A 14,757-nucleotide genomic window follows, 5' to 3' on the forward strand; every position below is an offset into this window, starting at 1 on the left:
GCTCCTTTCGTCTAAACTTTGAGCTGAAATTGTAGACAGACATGGCAGAACCAAAATTAAGAATCAATGGCTAGTCATTAATGTGTAAGGATCATTCAGATAACATTGTTGGCATTGCCTTCCATCACTATGTTGTTGATTGTGAATAGACTGAAGTGGGAACTGTCCAAGTTGGATTTATCCTGCTTTTTGTGGACATGACATATCTGGACAATCACTGGGATTGTTAGGAAGATGTCAGTGTTGTAGCTGGACTGGAAAAGATTGATTAGGGGTTTGGCTGTTTCTGGAGCACACATCTCCAGTAAAATAGCTGGCGATGGATCGGTGGCCAGGTTCGTATTCTTGAGGTGGGCAGTGGGACCAGTGCCAGTTCTGGCAGAATTTTGGTCAGTTGCCCCTGGGTATAGTTAAGAGGAGCCACAGGAACAGCTGCAGGCCAAGTCAGGCTGGGTAAAATGCCCACCTCAGGGGCATGTATAAAACATATACCACCAGCTCTCATCCAGCCCATCTCACGGGTCCCCAGTTCCCAGTCCACCCAACTCAGTGAAAATTGGATGCACAATCAGATTTATAACAAAACTTCAAAAGGCAAAGTTTTAAAGGAATATTATTCCCAGACAGTCACAGAATATTTACACTGAGCAAGGGAAATAGAAACAAAAGGTAAAAGGTAAAAGTCTAGATTTGTATTTCTGACATTTTTGTTCATCAAGTCATTGAGATTTTCTTCAGAAGGTTCCTTCTCATCTTACTAACACACAATAAACATATGTACACTTTTCACAGTCTACGGAAAAATCTGCTCAAATCATTCTTAAAGATATTCTAAACTGACACAGAGTACCGTGACCAGAATTGGTTTGACATTTGCACACTATCAAAAGGATTGTAAAAACAATAAAATAATAACATCTGGAGCTGTTACTTTAATGAGCCTTCAAGCAATAATAAAATATGACATCTGATAGAGTGATCATAAAAACACTAATGGGCATCATTTATTAAAGAGACAGTTTCCTTTATTATTGCCTGGTATAGAATAAATAAACAATAATATTTCTAGTAATTCCTGTAACATATCCCATAGATTTAACTGGAAACTTGTCTTCACTGGGCTGGATACAACTTGGCTCAAACTGAAAGGAGTAATCAAAATTTTCAAAATTTATTGTCACTGACTTGAACCAGTCTGATGTTTGTATAAATGGTCAAATTATTAATTATTAAGAATTTTGTATTTCATAATCACAGCCAGATTTTTGCAGGTTTCCCAATTCTGTCTCGAGCTGCATCTCCATCAAACTGACTGATCAGAATTCTAACAGGAATTGGGGAAGCTCAATGGTCTCTTGTGAAATTTCAGTTACCAGATGCTCAGCTTAAATATGTTGATGAAATCAGTGAATTATATTGCCTTAACTTAAATGAATTACATCTAGTGCTTGATGAGTATCCTTTTTCAAAGGTAGAGTTGATTAATTAAATATATTTCCCAGAGACATCACCTCATCTCCAAGCCTGCATTTATTGATAATGATGTTGAATCATTAAGAGGCTCCAAAATCAGCAGTGAAGATTACAAAGTGTATTTAATTGTTTCCATTGTTAATAAACCACTTTACTTTGATATTTCTTTGAGGACTTCAGTTTTAAAGGATTGTGCAAATGTAAATCTATTTGGGAATTTGAATTAGTTTAACAAAAGGTCGCTAGAAGAACCTTGAACACTGACACTTCTTTTTTAAACAATATTTCTTGAAAATCATACATCTTCAGATCATCACGTGGACTCACTTTTCAGATTTTAAATGCCTGAGCTTTACAGCTAACTTGTTTGGACAATGTGTGGCTCAGAGAGTGTTTCTGTTTAGAATCACTTCAATAAAGTCCGCTTGGGGAAAGTTACCCAGCTGATGTTTCCACCTTTTGAAGTATTTTGTGGTAAAGTCAGTGTGAAGCCTGGTTGTTTATCATGGAAGAGTGATTGAACTTCTCAAAACTGTACTCCCTGAACAAGCTGAGTCTGTCAAGGCCCCAGAGACTGTACATGATCAGTAAATTGGCCACTGTGCAAAAAAATCAGTTTATTATAACATTTTATATCTTATCATTTTGTCTTCAAGAATAAATAAATTGGCCAAATAGAATTTTTGTTTCTTTTTAAAATGTAACTCTGCAGAGAGGAATCAATTTTATTTCTCTTGACCTGAACTCTATATATGTGTTGCTGTGTGTATGTGCTTTGTTTTCTTTAGCATTGTAAGTGTTTATATTTTATATAATTGAGTGTTAACCAATTCTACATCTCATTCAAATGTTTTTGCTTTATAATAAACTGAGAATTTTCTGATTATTGTTTTGATTTTTAAATAATTAACTGCTTGAGACTGCGTACAATTTGTTCCAATTGTGATTTTTTTTGAGAGTACTACCAAAGTTATCAGACTGGAGCCAAACTCGAAAGCACACAGAGGAGTTGATTATCTTTACAATTAGTATCCTTGTCCACATTTCAATCTCTTTTTATATACAACAAATAGTTAGATGCCCCTTCACATCATAGTGTTTTTCTCATTCACTCGCAGACATGGGCATCGTTGGCTGGAGCAGAGTTTATTGCCCATCCCTAGTTGCCCCTTGAGAAAGTGGGGGTGAGCTGCCTTCTTGGACTGCTGTAGTCCACCTGCTGTAATTTGACCCACAATGTCCTATGGCAGAGAATTCCATGAGTTTGATCCAGTGACACTGAAGGAACGATGATATATTTCCAAGTCAGGATGGTGAATGGCTTGGTGGTTAACATGCAGGGGGTGGTGCTCTCATGTATCGTCTGTCTTTGTCCTTTTTGATGGAAGTATTTTTGAGTTTGAAAGATGCTGTCTGAGGAGCCTTAGTGAATTTCTACAGTACATCTTGTAGATGGTACACACTGCTGCTCCTGTTGGTGGTGGAGGAAATGGATGAATGTGGATGTAGTTGAATTAAGTGAGTTGTTTTGTCCTGGATAGTGTCTTTTGGAGCTGCACCCATCCAGGCATGTGGGGAGTAATCCATTACACTCCTGACTTGTGCTTTGCAGATGGTGGACATGATTTGGGGATTCAGGTAGGGAGTTACTCACCATAGTACTCCTAGCTCTCATTGTCCCTGTGTTTATGTAGCAAGTCCTGTTGAGTTTCTGGTCAATAGTAACCCCCAAGGTGTTGATAGTGAAGAATTCAGTGATGATAACACCATTGAATGGTGGTTAGATGGTCTTTGCCCAGCATATGTGTTGTGAGAATGTTACTTGCCACTTTTCAGCCCAAGCCTGGACATTGTCCTGATCTTGTTGCACTTGAACATGGACTGATTCAGTATCTGAGGAATCATGAATTTTGTTGAATGTTTCACAAACATTGGTGAACATCTCCAATTCTGATCTTATGACGGAGGAAAGGTCATTGATGAAGCAGCCAAACACTATCCTGAGGAACTCCTGCAGAGTTGACTGACCTTCAACAATGGCAACCATCTTCCCATGTGTCAGGCCGAGTGGTTTTGGTTCTAAACTATTAATCTAGAGACCCAGGTAATGCTCTTGGAACCAAGCTCAAATCCCATCATGGCAGATGGTGGAATTTAAATGCAGTAAAAAAAAAAATCTGGAATTAAGAGTTTAACGATGGCCACAAAACCATTGGAAAAACATCACTAATATCCTTCAGAAAAGCAATTATGTCATCTTTTACTGTTACAATTGTGGTTCACTAGAACCACAGATAGAACACGAGGTAGATGGAGGGTAAAATTGAACAAGGAATATTTCATTTTGTGAACTCTCAGCTCCACAGTTGATCCCATACTCTTTTCCTTAGCGCCTGCTGATTTCATTCTGAAAGGTGCAGTGATTGTAATTGTAACAAGGTTAGCCAGATGGACCTCATAGTGGTTAGCACCACAGCCTCAGAGCGCCAGAGACCCAGGTTCAATTCCCACCTCAGGCGACTGTCTGTGTGGAGTTTGCACATTCTCCCTGTGTCTGCGTGGGTTTCCTCCAGGTGCTCCGTTTTCCTCCCACAGTCCAAACATGTGCAGGTTAGGTGGATTGGCCACGCTAAATTGCCCGTAGTTTTAGGTGAAGAGGTAAATGTAGGGGAATGGGTTTGGGTGGGTTGCGCTTTGGTGGATTGGTGTGGACCTGTTGGGCCAAAGGGCCTGTTTCCACACTGTAAGTAATCTAATCAAGAATATGAGTTCCCTGATTGGGGCTGTTAATCTGCCCTGTCTGACAGATATAACAGGAATGTAAGGGCACAGCTTGTCACTGGCTACTTGGGTGTTTCTGTTCATCCTGTTGGTGGATGCTGAATAAAGATTCATGCACCTTGTGTTTTTCACTGTGTCTTACACCTGCACACACACAAAAAAAAGATAAATTTTAAAAATAAACAGGAATGTCAGACCTTCTGTTCACTCTGAGAGCTGGCTCCGAGAGAACTATTTCAGTGTCAAGGACTCTCCATGTATAAATAAAGGATGACGTAGTGACAGGGTACCAGCCTCTGTGGTGTTATTTCAGTGGTGATGAGAGAAAAGCACGCTCCTGAAGAAAGTCACTTGTGATCGTCGTCTTTGAGTCGGGCTAAGCATTTCTGGCATCATGCTGTTATTTGGGAAGCTTGACTTGTTCAAACCTGCTGTCAGACTAGGCACAGTATTTGGAAAGAATGTGTTTTATTTCAGGCAAATGACATTGGGTCAGGTGAAAACAACGAGTCATTCATCTGGTGGCTTATGGATCTGCAGCTTTTTTGATTATTAGGAGCCTGAAACTTTCATTGAGACACCAGATTCTAAAACCTTTCAAGAGTTAATGGATTTTATTAAAGAATATTATGATCCCGAACCTCCTCTAATACTGAAATGCTAATAGTTTTACTCGGCAATTGAGAACAAGGGGAATCAGTGTCAGGATTTTCTAGCAGGAACATATGGATTCGGTTTGGCCTTTGATGAGATGCTTATAGACCATTTGGTATAAGGGATTAAGCATTGGCCTAGCAAGTGATGCCTATGTTTAGTGAATGAATAAATGAAACCATAATTAATCTCACCCTAAATGTCACTGTGCCTTTTTTGCTCAGTTTCTGAGCTACTCTGTCTCCTCCCACAACCATATTTTCATTAACCGTCTCCCTATTTATACAGATGCCTATGGGCATCCCATTGCCACTGGTCCCAGAGTTATATAAGATTCACTCTGTACAAAGTGGAAGCTTGCCTTCTACTTAAATTAAGGGAATATCAAGAAAACCTTAAGAATCTAAAAATCCAAACTGTCCTCTGGCATTATGAAAGTAACCTGATTGATGGACCATCAATTAATGACCAATCAGAAAAGCCATCCATGAGCATTCTCATCTAGACATAATCAAGAGCATCTGGAAGGTGGTGAGGTTCCCACAACCCACTCTTAGAACATTACAGCGCAGTACAGGGCCTTCGGCCCTCGATGTTGCGCCACCCTCTCATACTAATCTGAAGCCCATCCCACCTCCACTATGCCATGTACGTCCATATGCCTGTCCAATGACGAATTAAATGCACTTGAACTTGGCAAATCTACTACTGTTGCAGGCAAAGCATTCCATACCCTTACTACTCTCTGAGTAAAGAAACTACCTCTGACATCTGTCTTATACCTATCTCCCCTCACTTTAAAGTTGTGTCCCCTTGTGTTTGCCGTCCCCATACTTGGAAAAAGGCCTTCCCTGTCCACCCTATCTAACCCTCTGATTATCTTGTATGTCTCTATTAAGTCACCTCTCAACCTTCTTCTCTCTAACGAGAACAGCCTCAAGTCCCTCACAGCCTTTCCTCGTAAGACATTCCTTCCATACCAGGCAATATCCTAGTAAATCTCCTCTGCACCCTTTCCAAAGCTTCCACATCCTTCTTATAATGCGGTGACCAGAACTGTACACAATGCTCCAAGTGTGGCCGTACCAGAGCTTTGTACAGCTGCAGCATAACCTCCTGGTCTGGAACGCAATCCCTCTATTAATAAAGGCCAAAACACTGTATGCCTTCTTAGTAACCCTGTCAATCTGGGTGGCAACTTTCAAGGATCTGTGTACATGGACACCGAGATCTCTCTTCTCATCTGCACTCCTAAGAATCTTACCATTAACCCAGTACTTTGCATTCCGGTTAGTCCGACCAAAGTGTATCACCTCACACTTGTCCATATTAAACTCCATTTGCCACCTCTCAGCCCAGCTCTACATCCTATCTATGTCTCTCTGCAACCTACTACATCCTTCGTCTCTATCCACAACTCCACCGACCTTAGTGTCATCCGCAAATTTACTAATCCACCCTTCTAAGCCCTCATCCAGGTCATTTATAAAAATGACGAACAGCAGTGGACCCAACAGCGACCCTTGCAGTACACCACTAGTAACTGGACACCAAGATGAACATGTTCCATCAACTACAACCCTCTGTTTTCTTTCAGCAAGCCAATTACTGATCCAAACTGCTGTGTCTCCCACAATCCCATTCCTCCGCATTTTGTATAATAGCCTACTGTGGGGAACCATATCGAATGCCTTGCTGAAATCCATATACACCATATCAACCGGTTTACTCTCATCTACCTGTTTGGACACTTTGTCAAATAAGCTTCATTAGGCACGACCTACCCTTCACAAAACTGTGCTGACTGTCCCTGATCAGATTATTCTTTTCTAGATGGTTATAAATCCTATCTCTTATAACCTTTTCCAACACTTTACCAACAACTGAAGTGAGACTCACTGGTCTGTAATTACCAGGGTTGTCTCTACTACCCTTTTTGAACAAGGGATTTGCTATCCTCCAGTCCTCAGGCACTATTCCTGTAGAAAATGATGATTTGAAGATCAATGCCAAAGGCTCAGCAATCTCTTCCCTTGCTTCCCAGAGGATCCTAGGATAGATCCCATCCGGCCCAGGGGACTTGTCTATTTTCACACTCTGCATATTTCTTGTGAACCTCAATCTCTTCTAGTCTAGATGCAAGTATATCTGTATCTTCCTCGCCAACATTTTCATTTTCTCTCGTGAACACTGTCAAAAATATTTATTTCGTGCTTCCCCTATCTCCTCTGACTCCACACACAACTTCCCACTATTATCCTTTATTGGCCCTAATTTAACTCTCGTCATTCTTTTATTCCTGACAGACCTATGGAAAGCCGTAGGGTTTACCCTGATCCTATCCACAAACAACTTCTCATGTCTCCTCCTGGCTCTTCTGAGCTCTCTTTTTAGGTCTTTCCTTGTAACCCTCAAGTGCCCTAACTGAGTTTTCACATTTTGTCCTAACATAAGCCGCCTTCATCTTCTTGACCAAGGATTCCACTTCCTTAGTAAACCACGGCTCACACGTTCTATATCTTCCTCCCTGCCTGACAGGTCCATACTTATCTAGGACACACAGGAGCTTTTCCTTGAATAAGTTCCACATTTTTAATGTGCTCATCCCCTGCAGTTTCCTTCCTTAGTCTACGCTTCCTAAATCTTTCCTAATTGCATCGTAATTTCCCTTCCCCCAGCTGTAACTCTTGCTCAGTGGAGTACACCTATCCCTTTCCATCACTAAAGTCTTGCCCATTAAATACCCGCACAACACTTCCTCCAAGATACCACTGGCAGACGGTGAGGATAGTACATTCCACCCCTCATGTCGAGGTCTTCTTTACAGTCATTGTTCAAGACTGATCACTCTGCTTTTTCAATAACTCTAATACCATTACTGATACTGTTTGCAGGATGGGAGGAGTTGAACTTGATAAACTGGGTTTATTCTATTCTGTAATTCTCAGATTTCTAGTTCGGTGAAGAAAACGAGTTTAAACTGAAGCACAATTCTTGTTCCAACCTTTACTGTACCAAGTCCCATGAAACAAAAACCATTAAATATAAACTTACACCAAACAAACAATGTATCAAGGTGAATCTGAGACTTCACATCTTGCTATTGCAACCGTGAACATTATGTGAGCGATGGAGTTAGGGTTAGGATCAGGGAGCATACGTCAGGAATTATTTGACCATGATTACCACTTTGCTGAAACAATTCAGAACAGCCATACTCTGCAATAGTCCAACTTTAATTTGAAACTCAAGCCTTATACTATTTGCCATAAAGTTTGGAGTATATATAAAAACATTTTCTGAATGCAATGAAATTACAAACACATCCAAAAATAAATTTACTATGGTGTTAGATGGACTGGGGCAAATTCTCTGGTACCTTTTCCACCTCTGACCTACCACTGAACCATCTGTTCCTGAAATAATGAAACTTTACACGGTCTGTGTGAGGTCAGGATTGGCACATTTACCCTTGTTCCAATCAATGCCCTGATAAGTGATCAATTATTGTCCATTCATGGGCTGCTCCATGTTTTGTGGGTGGACGGGGGAGTTGTCCAGTACGTTAGTCTCATTGACAGGCATCTACTCCCTCCACCACTGATGCTCAGCAGCAGCAACGTGTACCATCTACAAGATGCACTGCAGAAATTGACCAATAATCCTTAGACAGCACCTTCCAAAACCATGACCACTTCCATCTAGAAGGACAAGAGCAGCAGGTACATGGAAACACCACCCTTACAAGTTCCTCCTCAAGCCATTCAAATATATCACCATTCTTTCAGTGTCGATTGATCAAAATCATTGAATTCCCTCCTGAATGACATCGTGGGTCAACCCACATCAGGTGGACTGCAGCAGTTTAAGTAAGCAGCTCACCATCACCTTCTCAAGATCAACTAGGGACGGGCAATAAATACTGGCCCAGCCAGAAATGCCCACATCCCCGAGTGAATAAAAACAAAATCCCCTGCCCAGGGTCAACACAACATTCCCATCAAGTGTCAGCTGCTGTGGCTTTTCCAACAATAGCCCTCATTCCAACCGTCGGATTGGCCAACAGGTTGGAGGTGGGATTTTGCCCCGGGTGAGGAGTGAAGTTGGATTCACTCTAATTACCACAGTACAGAATAGTAAACAGCTGCAGATACTTATCGCATCATTCAGCGGCAGGCCAAGGAAACACCTTCATCAGAAACTCCTGTACTATCTGTTCATTTTGTTTTCATTCTTTGCGCAGTGTGTTCATTTTCTTTATTCTGTGATGAGATGTTGCCAGCACTGTTAGCCCCAGTTATCATGTTGCTTTTCAGGTCAGTTAAAAGTCAACTACCTGTTGGCCATGCGGGGGTGGAATGGCAGATTTCCTTCTCTAAGGGCAGCAGTGAGACAAAACGGCTTTTACTGCAATCTTCAAGAATTTCATGGTTACTATGAATGTGGTTAACTTTAGACTCCAGATTAATTAATTGAATTCAGATTTCACCAACAGCCACAGTGAGACTTGAAGTACGGTCCTCAGAGCATTAGCCTTGTAAACACTATCTTTTTTATTTCTGTATTTTTCATTATGGATAGGTCTGTTTTAGAAACTAAGAGTTGTAGAAGAATTGCTGAACATTTGAAAAGCAAGATACTGAAACTCATTGTGATTCATGTTTTGTTTAAGCAGTGGGGGAGGATTGCGCAGATGGACTGGCACCAGCGAGTATGAACAAAGTATGATTCAGCCAGCAACAAGTTGCTGATTGTTTTGTCCAGGTGTGACAAGTTGTAGACGGCAAAGGTATCATCCTGACACCATTCTTCTGATCATCTCTTGACTGAATGGCCTGCTTGAGGGGGTGAGCAATACTGTCAGAAGCTTTTGGACTACTGTAAGGGGCAAATTGAGCATCTTTATATCCAGTAAAATATATCAAGCCTCAAGAAAGCCAGGAAAATTTCCATCACCAGTTTTAGAGTCATGGAGTCACACAGCACAGAAACAGACTCTTCGGTCCAACTCATCAGCATCGACCTTACATCCCAATCTGACCTAGTCCCATTTACCAACATATGGCCCATATCCTTCCAAACCATTCCTATCCATTCAGATGCCATAATTGTACCAGCCTCCACCACTTCCTGCGGCAGCTCATTCCATACGCACACCTCTGCATAAAAATGTTACCCCTCAGGACCTTTTTAAATCTTTCCCCTCTCACCTTAAACTTATGGCCTTGAGTTTTGGACTCGCCCACCCTGGAGAAAAACGTTGATGTAAGCTGTGGACATTATTCAGCAGCGAATAGACTTTTCAGTTAGTGCACCAATTGTATTGTGCCTCCTCCAAAGAAGTGAAAGGGAATTGAAGAAGAGAGATTAAAAAATGGTAAGTGCTCATAATCAAAAAGGTCATCTCAGCAAGCCATGTGGATTGGGACCATTGAATTAGTTCCCAATTTTTCTTCCTTCCACCCATAACACCAATGTTTTAGTTTATCTACATGAGTCTGTCTGTGTGTAGGTATAGGAGCAATTTAAGAGATGGTCAGTGTTTTAAATTTAACTATAATTTAACTATAGAGTTCAATTCTAACAGTTCATAATAGGTTATCTGTGATTAGAATCCATTTATTTGTTATAAAAATCATTTCTTGTTAAGTTCAGAGACCTGGTCCATATTTTTGGTTAGCCTGATTTTACCTGGCAGAGCAGTTGGGCAGATTGTACCTTGATAACATTATTTTAACTTTTGTGCCAAATCCGGGAATAGTGGGAGATGATTTCTCATGTGCTACCCCCTGTGAGGTGCGTCTGAGTACTGACTTCTCTATTACTAATCCAGTGACATTAAAAATCAGTCACCATTTTCCCCGAAACTTGCAATACAATATTATGTTGCAAAAATAGCACTGAGTTTCTATTCTATTTATTCTATGATTTTCCCATGATATAAATGAACATCTTCAAAGACCCAGATAAACCTTAAGAGTGCTAGGATGCACCTAATATTCTGTATTATTTTGAATAACTTCAAATCAAACTCTCTCCTCGCGATATCTACCAACATTCTCTTTTTTCTATAAATACACCTAATTGTTTTTGAAATGTATTTGTTCTGGGACAGAAACCTGACAAACAGTGCTGCGAGTCACGTTAAATTCTTTCTCAGGCGTTACGATGGGGATGCAGGGATGTGCTGGTGGAATGGGAATGTCATTGAGACAGTAATCTAGGAGGGCAGACTAATACTCTGGGGCTATGGGTTCAAATCGCACTGTGAAAGTTCATCAAATCTAGATTGGAAAGGACAGCTGGGAACCTTTTTGTCAGTATGGAAAAGATGGCTGAATGGCCTCTTACTGTGCTGTGTCCTTTCTATGGGTGCTATGGTTATCCCACATGCACCTTTCACAGGTCTCATAATTCCTTTATCGTTAACCATAATTCCTCCTTCTCAGAGCCTAGCAATGGCAGCAACATTGGTCTCATGTGGGCACACCACAGGATGCTTCCACATGAATTAATAGCCTGATAAGTCTTTACATGCAACAATTTCTTCTAATATAGCTCTGTATCTCACCTGCATGAGTTTAAGTCTCCTGTTGCCAACTCATTGATCAACATACTCCAACTTTAACTATTATTCAAGAGGCCACATGGTCTACTCTTATGTTCCATAGAACATAGGACATTACAGCACAGTACAGGCCCTTTGGCCCTCAATGTTGCACCGGCCTATGGAACCAATCTGAAGCCAAACTATCCTACACTATTCCATTTTCATCCCTATGTTTATCCAATGGCCATTTAAATGCCCTTACAGTTGGCGAGTCTACTACTGTTGCATGAGGCATTTCACACCTATACATCTCTCTGAGTAAAGAAACTACCTCTGACATTGTCCTATATCTATCACCCCTCAATTTATAGCTATGTCCCCTCTGTCAGCCAGCAGCATCCAAGGCTCTTTTTTTGTAGCAATACTTTCAAACTGTACTTTGCATTCTGAAATGAAGCAGGAATCATTTCACAATTTGGAAGCAGGATGAAAGCACGGACCAGTTGTGTCATAATATGAAGACAATCATAATATGAAAAGTTAGAAGCTGCCTGGACATTCTATTTAAAATTTACTATTCTGTCATTAAATGGTGTTTGGATTTGAATTTGAAATCACACTTGGAGCTTAATAAAGTGTCCATCAAGTCATTTACATTATTTAAAGGAAAGCTGTAGAATTGTACAGGATTACACACAATCTCACAATCAGAATTAAGGACAGTATGCAACTCCTACCTCAAACACAACTCAACTATGTCTTACACAGAGAAGCGCTGACACCCAGTTGCAGGTCGGGCAACTTGTCCAGGTCAGGATAATGTTTTCACATGATTCTCTGTTGTCAAATGCTCTAAAGTCTACTGCTCCCAATGAGATAATTGGTGCCTTGTGTTATCTGCAAATACAAACAGATCTTTGTTAGCCATCATGGAACTACTGTGAACAGCAAGGCACAGACACAGAAGGCCAAACAGTGAGGCAAAATCCTGAATTCAGTAAATTTATTCTTATAGTATTTGTTACTCAAGCACTCTGTTAGTAATGCAACAACAACATTTTTTATTAATCTACAAAGTTTTAATCTGAGTGTTTATAAATTCGTTAAACCCTTTAAAATTATTCACAAAAGGTTTTGAAAGCAAAAGATGCTGGAAATCACAGCAGGTCGGGCAGCATCCTGAGAGCAAGCTAACGTATCGAGTCCAGATGAGAGAGGGGAGTGCGGAGGGGACAGCATTTATGCAATACTTGGGGGGAGACGGTGTGGAGGGTGCAGTGCTGGGGGCAAATGGATACTGATAATGCAGGTTAAGTGATCGGAATGTGGGAATGGCAGGACAATGGTGTATCTCACTGCCAGACTGGGAAGGAAAGACAGTCTCACTGGGAAGGGGAGAGGGGAGAGGACATGGTGACAGAGAATGGAACAAGTAAAGCTAAAAGAAAAGAAGAAGTGGGAGCGGGTTCACAATCTGAAGGTGTTGAAGTCAATATTCTGGACTTAATATTGAGTTCAACATCTTCAAATTGTGAACCCACTCCCAGCTCTTTTTGTTTTCAGCAGATTCCAGCATCTGCAGTAATTTGCTCCAGCATAAAAAGGGTTTGATGTCTCTTTGGGGATTCACCTTGCAAATATTAATAATTTTAATCCAAAGTGCAACACAATGAGCAGGTTCAGATGCTCTGAATGTGGTGAATTTTCAGTAAAGCTCCCTGTCTCTTTTTCATTCCCGAATGAAGCAGAATGATATGCTTTCCAATGTGGGAAACAAGCAAAAACTGCAGCAGTGTCAAACAGCTCAGAAAGTAAAGGATCCGAAATCTAAGCCTTTGTTATGTCGACCTGAAGTATAATTCATGCACATTCATATCCTGACCAGCTGTGCTTTTCCAGCACCACACTCTTCGACTCTGATCTCCAGTATCTGTCACCCTCATTTTCTCCACATTCATATTTTGCCGAATATTCAAAGACTAACACTATACGTAAACAGTTTTCAAATAATCATAAAATAGAGGCAGCATTATACTGCAAATATTGGAAGACATCTAGGTTTTGTTATTTTTTCAATATTCAATTCAATAATTTCAATCACATTATATAATTATATTAATGTAGGCAACATATTGATATAGGTAATATAATCAATAAATGCTGACATGAGAAGCCATGTTAACTTGTCAAATTTCTTGATGTGTCATCAATGTTAGAGCCGATGATTCAAGTTGCTATATTAAAGAGTTTGAATAATTAGTTTACATGATTAGTATGCACATTAGCATTTAAACATCCTGCCATAGTTATTTGAGAAGATTTGATTTAACTCTTTCTGCACACTTTGCGATGTATTTGTTTTACAGACACAACAACATCAACTAATTAAATTAACTAAAACTATTAGGATACGAGGAGGACGTTCACTTGGGTAATGCTGCTGTAAAGCAACTCAACCCAGAAAACAGAGCATGGAAACACTGGAATAAAGAATGAGAGGAGGACACTCAGCCCTTCAAGCCTGCTTTGCCATTCAATAATATCATGACAGAGCTGATCACACTACAGTCCTGCCTATTCCAGATAATGTAATCGACAATCCATTTACCACTACCTTAGAAGTCAAAGACTCAGCTTCCCCAAGCTTTCGAGGAGCAAGTTTCAAAGATTCATAACCCTCTACACGTTTCTCGCTCAGTAGCAGCAGTATGCACGATCGACAAGATGCGCTGCAGAAATTCACCAAAAATCCTCAGACAGCACATTCCAAACCCACAATCACTTCCGTCTGGAAGGATAAGGGCAGCAGACACATGAGAACACTACCCCCTGCAAGTTCCCCTCTAAGCCACTCACCATCCTGACTTGGAAATATATCGCCATTCCTTCAGTGTTGCTGGATCAAAATCCTGGAATTCTGTCCCCAGGAAATTGTAGGTCCACCTACAGCATGTGGACAGCAGCAATTCAATAAGACAGCTCACCCCCACCTTCTCAAGGGCAACTAGGGACAGGCAACAAATGCTGGGCCAGTCAGTGTTGCCCTAATCCCTTAAGTGAATAAAATGAAATTGTACCACTTGATTTAATTGGTTTGAACTTTACTTCATTTCTAAAACATAATAGAATCAACTCAGTAAATGGAAAACAGGTGTTGGAATGTCAGTAAAAAGGAAAATGTTACAGTCAATTATAAAGGATGTGGCAACTATCTTTCTAGATAAGAATGGGCAAAGTCAATATGGATTTATGAAAAAGTAATCATGCTTAACAAACCATTGAAGGCTTTTTGAGTATAT

The 14,757-nt window shown here is 40.5% G+C and overlaps 1 protein-coding gene across 4 annotated transcripts in view; it reads right to left on the minus strand.

Moving 5' to 3' along the window:
- The window catches only part of LOC140464825 (cadherin-18), a 742,457-nt gene that overhangs the window by 572,009 nt on the left and 155,691 nt on the right, over positions 1-14,757 (minus strand). For 3 of the 4 annotated variants that reach the window (XM_072560305.1, XM_072560294.1, XM_072560295.1), the window contains exon 2: positions 12,196-12,355. The exons of the other annotated variant lie outside the window; for it this stretch is intronic. The gene's annotated coding sequence lies outside the window, so the exon portion shown is untranslated. The remainder of the gene's footprint in view (positions 1-12,195; positions 12,356-14,757) is intronic. 4 annotated transcript variants of the gene reach the window in all.

Source organism: Chiloscyllium punctatum, chromosome 41, assembly GCF_047496795.1.
Source record: "Chiloscyllium punctatum isolate Juve2018m chromosome 41, sChiPun1.3, whole genome shotgun sequence".
Taxonomy (NCBI): domain Eukaryota; kingdom Metazoa; phylum Chordata; class Chondrichthyes; order Orectolobiformes; family Hemiscylliidae; genus Chiloscyllium; species Chiloscyllium punctatum.